At 44.0% G+C, this 14,546-nt stretch overlaps 1 long non-coding RNA gene across 2 annotated transcripts; it reads right to left on the bottom strand.

Moving 5' to 3' along the window:
- Positions 1-607: 607 nt before the first annotated feature.
- LOC129162892 (uncharacterized) lies at positions 608-2,932 on the bottom strand. Of its 2 annotated transcripts, XR_008562882.2 has the most exons (4): positions 2,783-2,932; positions 2,461-2,686; positions 2,228-2,391; positions 608-1,280 (listed from the first exon to the last, which is right to left on the bottom strand). It is a non-coding gene; the product is annotated as an uncharacterized lncRNA (long non-coding RNA). The 2 variants fall into 2 exon arrangements; XR_008562881.2 differs by lacking the exon at positions 2,783-2,932 and having other exon boundaries at positions 2,461-2,776.
- Positions 2,933-14,546: the final 11,614 nt, after the last annotated feature.

Here is a 14,546-nt window from a genome sequence, read left to right on the forward strand (position 1 = left end):
TACAAATTGCTATGTTGACATTGTCAATGAAGATAAAATCCCCTGTGAAATCCCTTTGCCCAGGAATCTAGGAGAAGGCAGAAAGAAGAGGATCAAGATCCCAACACAATGCAATGGAGAGCAGCCCTCCTCTGGCTCACAGCCCACATACTAAAGAAAATGAGAGGATGAGGATGGGAAACCCAGTAAACTTTTATAACTTAAAGTTTTTTGCTATTTTAAGTACACCAGATACTTTTACCCAAGGACTGTGCACGCTAAATGATATTTATACACCAACCTACATGCAGAATATCCATTATTACAATTCGCCTTTGAGAACTGACATGACAGCATCTTGCTAAGCTAATTCTCATCTATAAATGATATTAAACCACCCAAAAAAGAAAAAAGTGGGTGGCTAGAAGAACTTCTTTGCAGGAACTCCGATTCCAGGAGCTGAATCATAAACCAGCGGCCTGCACTTTCTGTCCATCATTCAACTGTCAGAGCAAGATCCTGTCAGAGGAACCAAAAATAACATCTTCACATTGCAGCTGTAGTCTCAGACAAGACAGACCTCCAGGAGCTTGTTAGAACTACACAATCATTAGTATTGAGCTCTGAATGCAGGACATTTATTGGAGGAGATAAAATAAAATATTCTCTCAGTGCTGCAAAAACTTCACACCTGTTTTCTGCAAAAGGAGATCAGCACTCTAGGATAACCAGAATGAAAAGTCTTCAAATGATCACAAAACAAATATTAGATACAGCTTTAGAAACATTGCTCTGTTTTCATACAGCTCTGAGATTCACGTAGATGGCGGTGTGTGTTTGTAAAGTGTTTTATAAATCACAATTTAACTAAATAATATGAGGACAGGCGTTCAGCAACCTGTGATGATTTCTATTTCTTTTCTTTTTTCTTTCAAATTGTAGTTTTAGAGGAAATGACCAGAAACAAATAATGACATCCTACAACACCTTGAATTTTCTTAGCAAAACTCAGTTTCTTGAATATAAAACATTCTGGAAAGCAAACTTGACTGCTCAGCACGGAGATGGTTGGTTTGGTTCTGATGATACATTGGTCAAATTTATAGCTACTGAGGCAAAAAAGCATCCAGTATTTTATATTTTTATCGCTTGTTCATCAGTTCTCCTGCATTCTCTGCGACACCTGAACCGGACGGGGCAGATGGCCGCTCACCCGGAGTCTGGCTCTGCCTGAGGGTTCTTCCTTCCTTCTGTAGCCAAAAGCAGCTCAAAGGAGATCTCTGGGTCTTCCCTTCTCCTTACTGTGTGAAACAGTGAAAACAGCATCATTACAACTGTTGATAAACTTTCCCTAAATAGCTGTTCATGAGTTTGCATGCAGTGATGGAGATGGTACAAAGATATGGAGACAACACTGCTTTAGTCATTTATATTTAACCATTAAATATCTTAGTAAAAAAGATAAACTTGTGCTTTATAATGGGGCATAAATGAAATTACTGTGTATGTAAATACTACTAAATATCATAACATCAATGCATGGATTTTTCTTAATCACCCTGCCATGCAATGTGGTTTACAACAAGAGAAAATGATTTTACTACATCAGAACATAAGCCCTTTTGCAAACGACAACATTTCCCTGATGGAAAAAACGTCTGGGTTGCCTGAACTCCCACACAGCCCAGGAGATACCGCACAGTAACGATCAATAGTACAGAGCAAAGCAACAGAGTTTTATTATCTGCTGGGTCCTGACATGAACCCCCTCTGTAGTGACTAATATAATTGGAGTCGGCGCGGGCTTCTCGGCTGTGAGGGGCTGCCAAAGAACAAGGGAAGACAAATGTCATCGAGATCTTCTTGAATCAATACTCATTTACAGACTATTATACTTTTCTCACCATTCATGCATCCACACTATTCACCCAACATAAAAAAGAAAGTCAAGAGTGCTCTTCTTACAGCTCATCGGTTCTAAGAGCTGAAATCATCATTTAAACTTTCTCCTGCTTCTATGGTCATCTTTATCTACGATAATATTGGACAATACAGTTTAAAGTGTGCTACAGGGGGCTCAGCAACATATTTACATTTAGAGATATGGCTCACTCAGTGGAAGTGCAACCATGTACAGTAAGGCAAAAAAGCATCTGGCAGCCACATGTGGTGCTGTGTTAGGCAGGGGGACTTGCTAAGCGCTAGAGAATTTTAATCCATGACGACATTGTGTGTTTCTAATAGTAACCTTTGTTGCTGTGGTCCCAGCTCTCTTCTGTCATGTTGGGTTGAAGTTTTTTGACCCACGACATGCAGAATCACACAACAGGCAGAAGGTAAGTAAAAATTACTGATTTAAGATTGATGAGTGATGCAGATGTAGATCGGGATTCGGGAGGTTCTGATGAAGTTCTGAAGTAGAAAACCAGAGTGAGTAGTTGCAGGACAACGGGCATAAAAGGTAATGAGAGTTTGTCTTACGGTTTCCTGGTAGTTAGGGAGAGTTTGAGAGGAGGGCACGTCAAGGCTGGCTGAGTTGGTCGGGCGAGAGGCAGAGGAAATGGCTGAGCACCGGAGTCCAGGGTGTCCTGATGGCAGGTGGGGGTTGGAGAGCAGGCGGTCAGGGGCGAGCAACGGGCCGGTGAGCAGGATTGATCCGGTGAGTCTTTTGCTTGATGGAGGAAGTTGGCAGATGAATGGAAGGTACCTGAGGAGGTCAGAGGTAACAGGGCAGATTAACACGATTGAAGCAAGGTAAACAGGAGATAACACAAGACAGGCAAGGTTCTGGCGACAATACTACCCAATACTGAGTAATCATCCGGCGCTGATGTGTTGTCCCGACACTCCTTAAATCCCCTGACCGCTGATGAGAAGATCAACAGCAGCTGCTCTCCGGACACACCCACCTGCACACAGAGAAACTCAACACAAAACAGGTGTTAGCTCAGCACAGACCATGACATCTTCATGTCATTGACCAGTCCCCCTGTGTAGTTCTGGGCTGTATCCCCAAAATTCTGAAGATCACTTGTACCCCATAATTCAATTCAATTCAGTTCAAAGATAGTTTATTAGTCCCAGAGGGAAATGAGAGTTTCAGTACACACAATTCTGAAATCAGACATACATATAGTAGACACATGACAAGAATTGGTGACTGTGGTCATTCGCAACTCGAGTTGCGCTACCTTAATAGAGATCAGAGGGTTTATGTGAGGATTGAGTCAGGTGGAGAAAAAAAAAGGCACTTCAGAGTTACCCTCCACAGGGAGGGCAGCTTTGCTATGCAAAAAACACCTCAGACATCACACAACATAAGTGTCCACAACGTTCTCAAGATCATTTGTACCCCATAAGGTGAGATCTTGCCCAGAGCCCCAAGTCGAGGGAGATTGTCAGTAATCTTGTATTTATACCATTTACTAATAATTGCTCCAAAAGCAAATCTCTTCTCACCAAGCTGCTTGTCTATTGGCTCATCCCAGTCCTGTCCAGCTGCACAATCTTGTCTCTGGTGTCCTTGGACAGCTCTCTGGTGTAGGCCATGGTTGAGGTTTGAGTCTGTTTGAAGGTGTAGACAGGTGTCTTTTATACATGTAGAGTTCAAACAGGTGCCAATTTTACAGGTAAAGAGTGTAGGACACAAATCTTAAAGGAGGAGTGACAGGGTTGTGAGGGCCAGAATTCTTGCTTGTTTTTAGGTCCTAAATACACATTTTTCTGCTCAATTACACAAACAAATTATTTTTAAAATTATATAATGTGATTTTCTGGATTTATCTCTCACAGTTGATAATTACAGACCTCTTATCTTTTTAAGTTGCAGATCTGTGGCTGTCAAATACTTTTTGTCCTTTTTGTCTGAGCTGAAGGTGGAATACACACAACAACAGACAACAGCTGTGGTGAAACTCTGTTATAAAGCACTGAAAGCAACGCAAGTAAATATGTCCTTAATATTTAACTCTGCTATGAATCCTGTGCACAGATCACTGAAAAGCTCTTGCACTGATCAGACAGTGTTAATTACTCCAGTATAAATTATTTAGCCCTTAAACGATTGAGTGAAATAAAAAATGCCTGCGGTCAATAGTTGCCAACACTTGAGAAGACATTAGACTCCCTGTGGGGGGAGTCCAGACCCTCTGGTAGGTTTCATCCTAAATCCCAGAACAGAAAATGACACCAGAGGTAAATCTTTAGCTGGCACGCTGAATCAGCAGCCCAGACAACTGACTGCTTTGGCGTCTGGAGTATTGATCAAGCATACTGGATGATTAGGAGAGAGTGTGAGGACAACAGGTACGAGTCCTCTAAGTTTGTGTAAACTCATATTCAAAAGGAGTCTGCTTTGGTAAAATAAAGAATAAGTGGTCGGTAGAGATTTTACTTATTTCAGTCGGTTTCTGTTGTGTCTTGTTAAGTAAAGAGTCCTGGATTAAACTACCTGTTTGCTCCTTTTAGTCTACATTTGAGGCTTCATTCTACTGTCTATCTTCCAATATATGACAGAGTTTAATAAAACTAAGGTTCAATTGGAAAAGATCCAAATTATTCCTAAAGTTAGCGTTAGAAACTTTAACATGGGACTAAATTGCACAGCTCTGTATGTGGATCAATCAATAAGTAAGAGGTTGCATGTCAATAATGAGATCTATTTAGAGGCACTGTTTTGAAGGTGAGCAATAGGATTTTTAAATCAATATGCAACCTATCAGGGAGCCGGGGCTGAGATGGGTCAGCCTGCAGCGTTTTGACCCGAATGAAAATGTTGGAGAATCCTGGTACCTGCTGAAGAAGCTGAGAGTAAGTAGACGCATACATGCATTTTCAAAAAAATCATACACAGAAAGGAAATGTGATACATACAGTAAATTACATATTAGAATGTAAAATTGGTTCTTACTTTTGTTGTAACAACATTGCAAACTTAAAGAGCAAGTCACCCCCTACCAGAGTCTTACTCCACTCCCACTTCCTTCCATGCTTTCAGTTGTCAGAAAGTTGAAGGTCTGGAACACTGAAAAATCATTTTATAATAATTACTTCTGATTATAATCAGTAACTCTGAGTTTTTTGTGAAGGTTGAAAATGAAAATAGTCTCCAACACCTATCTCCTCAATTAGCTTCTGATAGAAAATAGAAGGTGAAATTCTAAGATTTGAGAAGCCTGACAGATCTACGTCACACTGTCACTTAACACTCATGTTGACTCATGGCGGAGGCTGTTGTTGGTTTAGCATCCAGGAAACAGCAGAGAACCTCTCATCTCGTAGGAGCTAATCATTAGCATTAGCAACTCCACCGCACAGCAGAACCCCTTCAAGTTTGAGTTACTTGTGGAGATAGAACATCAACATTGCTAAGTAAACAGAGTCAGTGGTTGAGCCATGTTGTTGTTATCCAATCTGAGGCAAATTATCCAAATATCAGGAAATAAGACTCCAACTCTGATCTGACTCACTTTTAGTTCCTGAAACAGGCACACCAGAGCTTTTTTTTCTCCCACACTACAGCATACAAGACATTCATTCCTACCAGAGACAACTGCAAATGTATTGGTCAAACGAGTAAACCACACCTTTGAGAGACCAAAACTGATATCTGATTATGAATATACTTGTATCCAGTAAAAACAAACTCTGCCTTTTTCTCAAGTCTGGAAATAAGTGAATCCCACTTCTGTAAGTAAAAGCCAAAAAAATAATTATGGAGAAGCATCTAAATAACAGAATTTGTTTAATCTGCATGGCTTAATGAAAACAACCAAAGGACATCAAAACTCTGACATAAAAGCTCGTTAAGAGGAGTTAACCTGGAGAATCTGCAGGAGGTGTTATATCATGTTATGATGGACCACAACAACTTTATTACAGGTAAAGCGATTTTCACATCTATTCTCTTCCTGACACTCGGTGTCTGTTAGAAGAAACTACGACTCCATCTTGATTACCTGTTTGGAAACGGTGGTAGACATTACTGGCACTTCAGTGGGTTAAGTCGTGGTATCTGAGGAGTGAGGATGGGTGGTTGTTCATAGTCTTCATCTGAGCATTTCCGGGAAGTCTGTGTTAGCGCCCCCTCTCTTATCCTTCTACCACTGGGGCACCGTTTAGAAAGCGTGGGGTTAAGTTCCAGTTTTTTGCTGATGACTGTCCGGTTTGTTTTCCTCTCTGTAGTAGTGCACATGGTTAGATCACGCCTCTTCTGCGCTGTTTTGATGATTTTAAGTCATGGATGGCTTTTCATTTTTGAATTTTACCAAAATAAAGACTGAAGTCATAATTTTAGACCTAATGATAGAGTGGGTGTTCCACGTCCATTTGGACTTTCTGTTTTGGCTTCCTGTGAGAGGCGTGGTGACCAGTCTGCGTGTTAACTTTGATGCAGCTCTGAAATCTAGCAGCCAGATAAATTAGAAGATGATGCTTCTTCACACGTTATTTAGCTGAGATTAAAAAATAAATACATCTGAATAACAGCTATCTGGAATCAGTTTTTTCTGTGTATATTCTTCATTTTCTGTCGCTCACAACAGTGTGTACTCGGTTATAAAAGAAATGATTTTCCCATCAGACACTAAATTTAGTTTTAATTATTTGCAGAACTTTTCTTTTGCTCTGCTGCTGGTGTTTTATCTCAGGCTTTCTCCTATCTCTAAAATCAAATTAGCTACAAAAGTGGTCCTGCTCTGAGGATCTGGAGCTCTGCCTTGTGGTCTAAACATCAAATTACACCTTGCTTCCAACATGTGAGGGGTTCGCGTGGTCCAACAGTGAGTTTACAGGTTGATTTTAAAATCTGGGGCAATATGACTTGCATTGATAAATTAAGGGCTTTTAACTCAATGTCAGCCAGTAGGAAGTTGCCCTAAAAGCAGGATGAAACTTACCACAAATCATAATGACTCACTCACTGTTTAGTCCTTATTGCTGTCCCCTTTTTATAAATACTTTTATTCACCTAAACTTTAATTTAATTAGACTAATCAAATTTAATTCTCAAGTAAAAAAGTAACTTCATATTTTTTTTGCATGAAATCACACTTCATGAAGAAAAGTATTTTTACATGAATGCTGTCATGGCTTTTCTAGACGGTTTTAGGACATTTAACAGACTTACAGAAAACATTTTAATGAGACCTGATTCATTTCATTTTTATAAAATTACTTGTTTAAATAACATTTATCAGATTACTCTTATATAAAGGCCTGAAGACCCTCTGCCTCCTCTCCAAGCGTGCCTCAGGTGGATTTATGTGCTGTAGATGGATTTAAGTTTGATCAAACTAAATTATCTGTTTTATTACAACATGACCAGAACTCAATGTCAACATGATTTCATCCAAATGCTTGTTTCTATTCTATCTAAATCAAATCATTGGGTCACACTGAGCATTAGTCTGGATTTAGGTTACATAATGTGACCGTGTGTGTCAAACCGGGTTTTCTAAAAATAGTTGCTGAAATGTCCTGTAAGTGGTGACCACAGTGAGCTGGATCACTTTTATTTTGCAGAGCAGAAAGTGCCGTTAAATGTTTGCCTGCTATTTTTCCTATTTTCCAAGTTATTGAACAATGCCCATATAATTCTGAAAGTGAAAGAAAACCCATAGAAGAAAGTAAAACGTGTTGTGAATGGTGCAACATGATTGATAGAGAGCTAAAGATTCTGTGTCTTTAATTGCAACACAGCTTATTATTAGACAGCATTAGCTGTCGTATGCTACTAGCTATGCTAATGTATTGGCACAATCATAACATAAACCTGGTGTAAATAAAAAAAAAATACATTATATACAGTTTGTTAACAGAACAAACACATCTTCCACATGTTGAGGGTCTGACCTCATGAGGAAATTACTATGCAGTGATTTTCTCCAAAATGACTGTGCTTAAATTGCTCTGAAAAGCAAATAATCACATCAGCGCCAAGAAACTTCATTTCCCATGATGGTTTGCACACGGAAGCATTGTGATGACGTCACCGCCTAGTACCAGAAACACGTTCTGCGCATGTGCGGGAAGCCGTGGAGCTTTTCCCGCGAACTAAGACCATAAATCTTCAGCAGAGACAAAGAATTCTTTCTTTTGCCCAGGATACCTGGCGGTGAGGACACGCTTGTCGAACGCTCCGACTTCTTTGAGCACGCGGAAGCTCTAAGAGCCAAGTTGAGCCCACGGGACTGCTGATCTGCTCGTTTCTGCTCCCCTCCAGCTGATGTTTGAGGACACAGAACCAGCGGAGGGAAACAACAACTCCATCCAGCTCTCAGAAACGCTGTAAGTTGTCAAACTCAGCCCAAAAGGAACTTCGTTTTCTTTGTGTCCAGCCGTGGAGAAACACTCGTGGAGCCAAACAACGGAGAAAGCATCAAACCGGCGGATGACGCTGAAAACTGCGGAGAAACACGGAGAACCGTCAAATCAAAAGGGGGAGGGACGCCTCGCTCTTTTGGTGATCAGAAAACTCATTTTTCTCTCATTCTTTTCTTCTCCCGTTTCCTCTATAGTCCAGAATAAGCAATAAGACCGCGCTATTGCTTAAAAAAAGTAGCTTCGTGTTTTCCTCTTTCGTTCCAAATTCGTCCTTCGGGTCATTTTGAAAGAATAAACTGCTTATTAATCATTGTTTGGTATCTTTAAATGTTCGGCCATGGCCAGGCTGATAAACTAAGGATATTAACTCGTGATTAATCTTTTGTGTTGTTGCATGATCCTTTGAAATGTTTTGAGTGATTTAAGGTTAAGTTACTACTGATTCTAAGTGCTTTGGAAGTTAAAGTGCAAGTTGCCACCCACACTTTAGCCAGACAAAGGAGTCAGCCATCTTGTATTCAAGACTCCATTTTGAATCCATACACACGCACACACACTACTCCTTTGTGAGAACAAAGGACCCCATTCATACATCCTACATACACACAAAACACCTTGAACATTATTTTGAATATACATCCTTTTATTATATCACATGGTTATTATTCATTTATGCCACTGTTTATTCATTTGACAAATTGTTAATTAAACGTTATAAAATTCAGATTTTCGTCTCCAGTAGCTTTGTTGTGTCGAAGAGAAGTCTCTGCTCCAAGGATTCTACGAACTTCAAGAAAGACTGATAAGAGTTTTGGATTCAATTTTTCCCCGGTTAAAGGGGAATGGTGCCCCGTATATCTAAGAATATCTTAATTAATTAATAAATCAGTAAATATTTACATATTTACAGAATTTATTGAAGAATCCAAAAGTAAGTTGAAGCTTACTAATTGTTCGCTCCTAATAACCCCAACATTTTATTGGTGCCCCGTGTGAGGCTTGGATACACAGAGATTTCTATCCGGCACAAACAAATAAATCCAAAGAGCTTGAATTAAAAATAATCAGTTGTTCAGCCTTGAACCAGCAACAGAGTGGTGCTGATTTCGCTGAGCAGGAAGCTGCATCGAACTCTCACCAGTAACTCAGTGCTTCTTTAAAGGTGCAACGTGTAAATTAATTCTGGTTGACCTTTTAGGTTAAAAATTCAGTTTTCCTTAAAGGTGCAACGTGTAATTAATTCTGGCTAACCTTTTAGGTTAAATTTCAGCTTTTCCTTAAAGGTGCAACGTGTAATTAATTCTGGCTAACCTTTTAGGTTAAAATTCAGTTTTTCCTTAAAGGTGCAACGTGTAATTAATTCTGGCTAACCTTTTAGGTTAAAATTCAGTTCCTCATTAAAGGTGCAGCGTGTAAGTAATTCTGACTAACCCTTTTAGGCTAAAATTAACTGCTAATTTAGCGACTTTAACTCACAGTGGCTATTATAACTAACTGAAACCTTCACTCAAAGACTGATAACACCCTGTTTGCTAATATTCTGAAGGAATAACTAGCATATTTAACACTGCAAGTGTTGTAAGACGTTGCTACGGCAACGCACCAGCTTTTGCTAAAATACTGAAAGGAATAGTATTTTAAGCGTCAGTCACGGCATTCCGTGCAATCTTAAAACGCTAAAACCTGTGCGCACAAAGGTTAATTTAGTGTTTTTCTGCTACAAAGCTAGCAGTTGCTGCCAAAGGTGCAGCCTTGAGCTATCTGCAGAAGCTCTACTAGGCTATTTTTGGTTCGGTTGTTAAAATGGAGGGACAGAGTAGTGAACTGACCAACTCCCGGCAACCAGGTGGCGCTGCGGCCCACGACTATGAACCTGGCCTACTTTCTGGACAAATATTGTCCAAACTGGTCGCGGTTGCTCGAGAACCCGACTACCCTTCTAGGGATTTCACTGAAGAACAGCGTAGCGACGAGCTAGAAGCTGTAATCGATCAAATAGAAAACCCGGATGGTACAAAACCAATCCAGGTTCACTTAGCTAAGTTAGCCCTGATCCTCTATCAGAGAGGACTCCAACATGATAGAGAGATCATGAACCTCCAGAGTATGCTAGCTGAAAAACAGCGAAATGGAAGGCTGATCGAGGAAGACGACACCCGCACCGATTCTGGGGAAGATGGGGAGGAGACCCCGCCCCCCTCTGCTGATGACAACAGACAGTGGGAAGGGGGGAAACACCATGACTCTCTGGACGGACGCACGCCGCAGGGGAGAGATGAAGCTCATCTGTCCCAACCTTCGGCCCCGTTCCCTACACACACTATAGGGCATTCAGGACCATCTAGGGGCCGAGGGCAATTCGCCCTCGAACCCCAGGTTGGACCACCACCCTCATCTTCACGGACTTCTCAATCAGTGAGAAGTCGACCAGCTGAGCGGCACCTCTATTTAGACCGCTCCCCCAGTCCACAAAGGGTGCAAGGTGCCGATTGGGGTTATGCACCCCAAGCTGCACCTCAACCATCCACCCATCCTAGCTACTCCGGTATTCGGCATGCCAGCAACCAGCTGCAGGACAAAGCATCATACGCCAGTCCGTACCCGGACAGAGCGTATTACGCAGAAGCCCCAGTTGAAAGACGCAGGCTGCACCTCGCAGACGTGCCCCGGGAGGAGGACCTCCCAAGACACCCACGTGACGTGCCAGCAGCCCGCCACAGCATGCCAGACCCCGATTTGGGCCCCAGGAGTCAACATTGGGAGCCCAGAGCACACCAGCGATATCCAGCGCCCTCTGAGACAGACCGTGGGTCAGAGTCAGAGGATGACGCGCCGTACCGTGAGTCAGGGCTCCGTGTACGTCAAATTGAATCGCTAGCTAAAGACATAGAACGCTTTGATCCTAACACCAATGAATCCAACGTCGACGATTATCTCAGGGAGATAGAACGTTGTCTGCTTGATCTTCCAGCACCCTCTTCAAGGGAAAAGCTCAAGCTAATTTGGAAAACCACATCTAGAACGGTGCACGGTTTCATGGAAACTCTACCACCTGACATTCGAGATCGGTACTCCTCGCTCTGCCGAGCGTTGAGGGATGAATACGCCACTTATGCAGACTCTGCGTCAGCTACAATGGGGGCCTTCTCCATCAAACACGGGAGGAACGAACCCCCCAGAGAGTATTATCGCAGACTCAAAAGTGCTTATTTCCAAGGTCGAAACGGCCCTGGGCTCGAGGAAGACCCTGCCTTCAGATCCCTGTTCATTCACAACCTGCACGAGTGTGTTCGATCCGAAGTCTCAATGTATTGTCGGATGAAAAAACTGACAACTCAGGAGATTAGGAGATACGCTCAACAGGCTTGGGAAGCCGGCGGAAAGCCCCAAAAGCCTGACGCACATCACCGCGTCATGCACCTAGCTCCCGACGCCGAGCCGCGTTTGGAGCTTGAAGGCACAGAAGCTCCACCCACTAAGCCAAAATCTGCTAAACCTAGACCTGCTAAACCGCGAGAGCAGTCCCAATCTCCTCAACAGGGGAAGGGGGGTGCTGATTGGCTGCCTAGGTCTGGACAATCAGACAGGAAGTGGCCCAACCAAAACCAACGGCAAGCTGGTCGGAACAGTGGAAGGTTTAAGGAGCGCCGCCCACAGGTAGGTCCCGAACACAAGTCCGCAGGTGAGTACTTGACCAAAGCCGACCTCCAGGAGATGCTTCAGCAGTTCCTAGCTAAACAGAAGGAACAGCTGAGATCTGCAGATGAGACCCCTGCACCAAAGTCCGCTTCTAAGAAGCCAGACCCAGAGCCAACGTCCGCATGACTAGGCGTGGCTCAACCTCCCAGCGTGGCCAGGGCCTACCTGATCAGCTGGGGGAACACTACTGGTAGATCACAGGAGTCTCCTGAAATCTACCCCCCAGAGAAACCTGATACTAAATTTCTGAAGTTCCTTGGTGACTTAACAAACCATGATCATGCTCGCCGTTTGTACTGTAGCACCAACGTAGGTGGATGCATACAGGTTGATGCTCTGCTGGATACCGGCTCAGAAATCACCCTGATGTGCTCCACGCTGTTCCATCGCGTGTCTGACACCATGCGGTCACTCGGGAAACCAGTCCAGGTAGAGCCCTGTGACCTGAAAATCACCAGCTACACCCAGACCCGGGAGTGTATCACTCACCGGGCGTGGCTGGATATCACCTTCCAAGACATGACTCTGGTTCACCCGTTTTATGTCTGCCAGCTAGACACTGAACCACTTCTCATTGGTCAGGACCTGCTTGAACGTCTAGCTCCCCTCATCGACTGCCAGAAGGGTCAACTGTGGGCCCAGGTGGAAACACCTAAGCCCTGGAACCCGGATAGCAGCCGACCATCCTCCATTCTTGAAGTCAGCCTAAGTGAGCCGCAAAACCCTTGTTCCAAGGTCATGCCCCTCCCTACAGCTCCCACAGACGATGACCGCCTGCAAAGGCATGAAACCGCTCCTGGAACTCCGTTCCGCACACATTCATCTTTTCTCTGCTCGCTGAAGAATGTCAGCCTGCAGCCATATGCACCACACATAGTTGGTGGTCTTACCATCAACTGCACCCACATCTCAGATGCTCGCCTTGCTCTTTGGTCTGAAAAGTCAGCCATCAGCCAGCAGACGTTTGAACACCTGCGTCAGAAGGACCCCCTTCTGGTCAGTGTGACACGTAGCCATCGGCTCTTGTCACCTACTTGGCCGCAGAGGCTCCTGAAAGCGCCAGAGGTCTGCTCTCTGACTATCCAACTTGGAGCAAGACAGCTCACACATACATTCAGCATCATACCACAGCTTGATCCACCTGCACTCATTGGAGCAGATCTGCTGGTTCGACTAGGTGCCCAGCTGGACACTTGCAATCAAGTCCTTTGGGCCCGGGCCACACCATCCTCTGAGCCTGGCTCAGAAGGCCCTGAACACTTGCTGTCCGGTCAGACCATTCCACAGGCCTGCCGTGCAGTGGTTGAGGCCAGCACGGTTCTGCCCCCACAGGTCAAAGGAGTGCCTGTTCGTCTGACTCTGATGAAGCATCAGAAGCTGCCAGGCACACAGGCCTTCTTCCAGCCATCACCACACTTCTTGGAGCTCAACTTAGCCGTCTGTGGCACGCCACTCTTGGAGCTGAACAATCGTTCTGCCTACTTGTTGGTCGAAAATCCGACCCGGAGTCCTATCCACATGCCGGCAGGAAAGCCCTTGGGCATGCTGATAGATAGCTCATTCCATGACTTCGAACTTTCAGTCCCCGTGATCGGACAACTTCCGTTGTTCTTGAACGACAGACAGGTTGGTGTAGACACATTCAGTACTTTCCCTTCACAAATGATTACCATCAAGCGGCATGAAGCCCTTCCTGAGGAACCCATTTGCAGTGCAACCTTAGATACTGACGGCGGTCAGTGTCTAACGGTTTTTGCAATAAATACTCAACCCTCTGAGTCACCGGTTGAAAGCCCGGAACACCAGAGACCCTCCTCCTCTGAACCTTATGACGGCTTCGAGGCCGAAGTCAGCCAGCAGCTTGACAAAGCGGATGCGCTGGAGTCAGAGGAGCAGAGAGCAGAGCTTAAAAGCCTGTTCTATGAGTTTCAGTCCATCTTATCCAGGGACTCCCTGGACTGTGGACTCACAAACCTGCATACGGTTCGCATTCCAACGAACCCGAATGCCCCTCCTACTTTTGTACGTCAGTACAAGATTCCCCTCGCTGCTTATGAGTCGATCCAGGAGATCCTCGATCAGCTGAAGGAGAAAAACATCATCAGAGAGTGTAACTCCACTTACAACTCTCCCATCTGGCCGGTTCTGAAACCGACTGGGAAATGGCGACTCACCATAGACTATCGTGCACTGAACAAACAAGTACCTCTCTCCAGGTGGCCTATGATCCATTTAGATCAGGAGCTAGCCAGAGTCAGAGATGCTCGTTTCTTCTCTACGGTTGACATAGCCAACGGCTTCTGGACCATGAAGGTTGAGCCGGCGGACCAGTATAAACTAGCTTTCTCCTTTGGAAATTGCCAATATACTTGGAACCGCTGCCCCTTTGGCTACTCTAACTCACCTGCAGAGTTCAACATCTTCCTCCACAAAGCCATGTCAGATGCTGCTTCCAGAGGGAACCTCATATATGTCGATGACATCTTGATGAGGAGTCGAACCTTCGAGGAGCACCTGGCCGAACTCCGTCACGTGCTGCAACAGCT

Source organism: Nothobranchius furzeri, chromosome 1 (assembly GCF_043380555.1).
Source record: "Nothobranchius furzeri strain GRZ-AD chromosome 1, NfurGRZ-RIMD1, whole genome shotgun sequence".
NCBI classification, from domain to species: domain Eukaryota; kingdom Metazoa; phylum Chordata; class Actinopteri; order Cyprinodontiformes; family Nothobranchiidae; genus Nothobranchius; species Nothobranchius furzeri.